The 5,545-nt window shown below is 53.1% G+C and overlaps 1 pseudogene, besides 3 other annotated features; it reads left to right on the top strand.

Annotated features, from left to right (window-relative positions):
* Nucleotides 1-5,545: a sequence feature (areas not merged during assembly with more than two copies in the genome that could not be assigned to a particular haplotype).
* Tc00.1047053507661.10 lies at nucleotides 1,987-3,768 on the top strand (annotated as a pseudogene).
* Nucleotides 3,785-5,545: a mobile genetic element.
* Nucleotides 3,814-4,030: a mobile genetic element.

Genomic DNA, 5,545 nt, shown 5'->3' with positions numbered 1-5,545 from the left:
CGACTGACGCTAAATGTGGCGGCCTCCAAGCAATGCGCCGCCACTTCGCAACGGATATCGCAGCTACGCTGCATAGCGCATAAAGAGGCGGGACCATCTCCACATGACCTACGCACGTTCGTCATTGGATACGGTGCTTCCAAATTACGCTATGGCAGCGAGCTCATATGGGCAGTAGCGACGGATTCAGCGAAGAATGAGATGCAGAAGACGTATGCAACCCTGGCACGCATTGTCAGCGGAGTTCCGAGCACTGTCGACCCGGAATCCGCACCTCTGGAGGCTAATATGCCGCCGCTTTACGTCCTCTGCCTGCGCGCACGACATTCCATATTTGAGAAGACACGCGCTTGCCAGATGGACTGGATGCGGAGACCTCCGCCTGAGCCACCGCCTCGCGCAGGTTTCCGCATCTCGCCGTTATCTCGGGACGAGCTATATGCCTTCGTAGACGCATACACAAAGGACTATGGCATCACCCAGAGCTCACCACGCGAAGAGCGGTTCTTTCGCAGCTCCATTCCTCCCTGGTCTGCGGCCTCCGCACACCGGGTCACCATTGGCGTGGAGCTTCCGATAGACCACTCAATAACTGACGAGGAAGAGCTGATAAGGGAAAAGCGCAGAGTCAGCGAAGAGGCTCTAGCGCTGTACAGCCGTCGTTCGTGGATACTCGCGACGGATGGCGGCGTAGACGTTCCCAATTCAGCCGAGGTTGGAGTACTGCTTTCATTCCTCAATTCATCGGAGATAATAGAAAAGGCCAGTATAAACTGCGGTACACGCCCATGCAACTACAGGACGGAATCCCGCGCGCTGCTTCTAGCCCTGGAGAAGCTGATTATTCCTCGCATCCAACACAGACATAAAACCCTGCTTGTGGTTACAGACAGTCAGTCTCTTCTAGCGGCTTTAAACAAGGGCCCGCTCAGTCAGACAGACTGGACGGAGGATCAGATCTGGCAGCTTCTCTTGACACTGACGTGTGCTGGCTGGTCTGTGCGCCTGCAGTTTTGTTACGGACATTGTGGAGTACATGTTAACGAGCCTGCAGATCAGCATGCGACACAGACTATGGAAACTGGACAATACACGGAGCAAGCAATTGCACCTTTATGGCATACGGATCTGCTGACATGCTTTACTACCCAGCTCACCAACAAGTGGCGTAGTACCATTCGTCAAGACACTCATTGCCACTTGCTTTGCGGCACAAGGCCATCAGATCTCAGCGGTAAGGACCTGATCACTCAGGAAGTTCTTCACCGTCAAGAACTGGTTCACCTCGCAAGGGCAAGGTGCGGCGAATCTGAGCTCTGGGGCCGAGTATACTGGGCTGTGAGAGATTGCACGAACCAATGCCGTTTCTGCAACATCTCACCGGAACAGTCTGCATATATGCGCTCTAACAACGATCCAACTGCACCGGGGACGGAAGCTGTTCCCCCGTCGGCAAGGGATGAAGACGTCTCTCCACTAAGGAGACGGACCATCACACGTCGTCGGAAGGAGAAATGTCCGTACTGTGATTCTACATTGACGGGATTCTCGAATCTCGTCAGTCACTGTCGGTCATTTCATCCGGAACATTCCCCACCGCTTCCCGAGCTCAAATGTGATTTCTGTGATATGGTTTTCCCCACACGGAGAAGCACCGCACAGCACAGAAGTCGCTGCGCACACAACCCAGACGCCACACGACATCTAAACAGCAGTGCCAGGAGGCGATCTCTGCTGCCGCAGGATCAGCCAGCTTTCACAAGCACGCCAATTGGCCCGCAGGAAACCTTGCACCATCTGCTTCTAAAATGTCCAGGCACCTTGGCTGTGCGCCAACGAGTGGGCATTGAACAGGACCCCCGCCACGAAAATTTTTCTCAACGGCAGCAGCTGCGTAGCAGGAAACTTTTGTCGTTACTCGACCACCTCTTCGGCTCTCAGACGGCATCCTGTGGCTAGACGCGCTGATAGGAGGAGGAAAAAAAGTCCTTGCACAATGCGAGGTAGAGCCATGTCTTGGAATTTCTTGACGGTGAGGGGACGGGAATGGAGGTGCATGAGGGGAAACCACCGCAGTCATTGACGTACAGGGCAGTTGGCCGAACTCTTGGAAAGGGTGACGGTGTGGAGCGGTTCCGTCCACTACGTCCCAGGCTGATGGTGCTTGCCTCGGAGAAGGGATGGCCGTACTCGCGGAATACGATACAGGATCTTCCTAAGGATGTTTTTGTGAACTGTGAGGTGGAGCGAGTGTGGCAGACAGTCAAGGGCGATCTCACCGAGTGGTTCAACAGTTTTCCTGAGGACCACTTTGCGCCTCATCCGCGTGTGTTGATTGGGACGCCCGGGATCGGAAGGTCGGTGGATGCCGGTTCGTACTTCCTCTACCAGCTGCTGCACTACGATGCGGAGCGGCTCCCAATGGTTGCGCACTTTATGGTGAGTGGAGCATATCTGTTGAACAAGACCACCAGAACGGTGTCCGAATGCATGGGTGAGTCCAGCATTGTAAAGGTTGTGAAGGGACTGTCTCGGCGTGGGGTGAAGGGGCATATTGTCTACGACGTGGCAGAGACGGATAATCGTCTGTCTACTTGTTTGCTTCCTCTTGAATGGGGCATGCTTGTGGCGATACCACCAGAGAGAAAAATATGCGGACACTGGGCGAGCGAAGGGAGAGCCGCACGAATTGTGATGAGTTGTCCTGACGAAAGCGACGCTGAGGCAATGTGCGTTTGGACGTAGCGTGGTCAGCCGTGCAGCAGCAAGCGGAATGCTGGCGCGAGGTGAGGGGTCACATGGATGAAGTGGGGTCGCTTCTTCGCTACATCTTTGGTAAGCGACATTGTACTGCACTGATTGAGAAGTGCCACAGCGCTGTGGAGATGACGAACTCCCCGAGAAGCGAGTATTACTTTGGCTTTGGGATGTCCAGAATGTGGGATGATAATACGGCGCTTGAATGTCTTGCGAAGATTGTCCGAGTACGGGGAGAGCGCAATGGTGAGTCGCCCTTCAATGCACCGATATCCGCCCACCTCGGAGGCAAAATATTATGCAGGTTGGCAAAGTTAATGCGGCCGAATGATTTCAATTTGCTCGTATGGAGGCTCAGGGATTATCTCATATCCGAAAATTTTGGGAGGTGTGCCGTGTTTGCATTTTTGAATGGGGCTTTTGTGGGCGCAGTAAGGCGCAAACTGAAGGAGATGAGGCCACCAACACGACGTCAGCCACACCGCTGTGCGCTGGAGGTGTGCTCACAGGAGCGCCCCGCCAGGCACTATTTTTTACCGTCGATGTAATACCGTTATGAGAAGATTGATGTGGAGTGCGGGGTGCTGTACATACCGGAGGTTGAAAATTTCCGCTGGAGGACGCCTTTTTCTTCACGGAGTCAAATCCGGTGACGCTGGTGGGGCTGCGGATGACTACGGCGGGTGGGCACCATACCGCCGCCAGCACCGTGGGGCAGTTTACGGAGCATCTGGCGGCATATTCTGAGGGTTGGGGGGATTATCCCGTGACTTGTCGTGGGAGATGATTTATGCGCAACACGCCGTCAGCAAAAAGATAACAAAATGGCAGAGATGTGGTGTCGTCAATTCCAATAATAAAACTGACGCTGAAAAAGAAATTGTGGCGTTCTGGAACGGAAAGTTGCACCAATACCAGTTTTCGTTAACACCTGAATTTTTAAGTAAAATCCGAGAAATGAGAATACAATAACTTTGTAGAAAATGGATAGGGAAGAAAGTTGAGAAAATAATTGGGGAAATTAGCGCATTGCGTTTGTCGTGAAATTTAACAGGGAACAATCTTCTGTACCGCTGGCCGGATCCCGAAATAATCTATATAAACCAAACAAGGTAAGGAAAAAGAGGGACCGCAGAGGCAGTTAATTGCCTCATGTTTTTCTTATAATACATATATATTCTGTTGACCACTCACGTGGTCTTTTGTACCCATATCTGAAAGATAATCACTTACGAAGTGGCAGACTTTGGGGTTCTCCAGCCACAAGACCCCGCCACTTCCCTTCGCCAATTCCTGAAGTGTAAACACACGACCGCGTGGCATGCCGTCTGCGGGGTTTTCTGCAGACCGCACGTAGGCAAAGGATGCCTGTATTCTGCGAGAGTCCAAAAACTCATATATCCGTCGCAGCTCCCACGCCATGGCTTGTGATTTTGAGCTGTATTTGCCGCTCCTTGCAGCGAAGTATTGTCCACCCAAACGTCCATGGTGGATGGCAAGATGGCGGAAAATGCCGATAAGGCCAGGCGTACCGCGCGCAACTTGGCCTGCATGATAAGAAAAGGCTTCCTCTCCATTTTCCCTCCGGCAATTTTAACGTCACCGAAGTCTGGAATAAAAACGGCTTCCCATCCATGGAGCGATGCGTCCGTGATGATGGCGGCCAATGCCTTCTCCGTGGGCTTGATGATTCGCCTACGATTATATTCTCGATGATGTGTCGTAGTCTCTCATCCAAGCCAATCGCTACCGGCGGAAGGTTCGCCGGGGATTTCTCCTGCACAATTTCCCGGTTAAGTGCGGACAATCGTCGTTGCACTGCCTTGAAAAAGTGGTAGTCGCATAAACGCGTGCCCAAAATGGCCGCCGCGGGCAAAACGCGTGACGCCGTAACCTCCATTTCCGCGATGGTTAAAAAATTGAGCGCTGACATGGCGCATACAGACCGGACAAACTTGTCACTCAGGGATACCGCACGGTGTGTCTGAGATCAAACTGCACCCCCAGGAAGATGTACTGCGTGGCGCCCGATTCGCGGTCCTCCCCTATCGTGGCGCGACGGCCGTCCGCATTACGAAGCACTTGGGCTTCCCACAATGTCGCATCGCTCTTCGACACTGCAATGCGTATATTATCGATCCATACGACGACACGCACCAATGGAGGTGCAGCCCAAAGGCGGTGAACCACCGTCGTCACCCCCGCAATTGCCGAAGTAATAATCTGGAGAATTTCTGGACTGACCTTGTATCCCATAGGGAGCCGTGTCAGCTCCACCAGCGTGCCGTCCTCCACGCGGCACCGAAAGTGATGCCGAGTCTCCCGCGGTAAAGAGACTTGAAAAAAGGATGCCTTTAAGTCCAGGCAGGAAGCGGCCTAGGCCATCACAGGCGGCAAATAATAAGAAATGTGTAAAAGAGGAGCATGAGCCTCATATGGGTCGTTTCTCTTTTTGTCGCGTGGCCACGCGATCCGTCGTCGTCGTAAACCGGTGGTTTTTTCCTCCACAACCGAGAAAGGTATTATCCATCCGCCTGTTATTGTGGACGAAGCGTCCTCGATTATTCCTGCTTTTCGTAACAAATGCGCGTCAGCGGTTGGAATTCTCCGTGAGCCTTCGCACGCTTTACCTGAGGAAGACGGAGGGAAAGGGGACCGCCCGACGAGTCCACAAACTTGCATGAGCCTCTCCAAGGTAGCCGGGCTCAACCGGCTCATGATCCACTCTAGATTCAACACGGGCACGTTGACTTGCTGTAGCGGGATGGTTCGTTCATCTTGTGGAGTG

This window comes from Trypanosoma cruzi, genomic scaffold (assembly GCF_000209065.1).
Source record: "Trypanosoma cruzi strain CL Brener 1047053516303 genomic scaffold, whole genome shotgun sequence".
NCBI classification, from domain to species: domain Eukaryota; phylum Euglenozoa; class Kinetoplastea; order Trypanosomatida; family Trypanosomatidae; genus Trypanosoma; species Trypanosoma cruzi.
The sequence above is the reverse complement of the archived record's forward strand: the minus strand, read 5'-3'. Positions and strand labels throughout refer to the sequence as shown.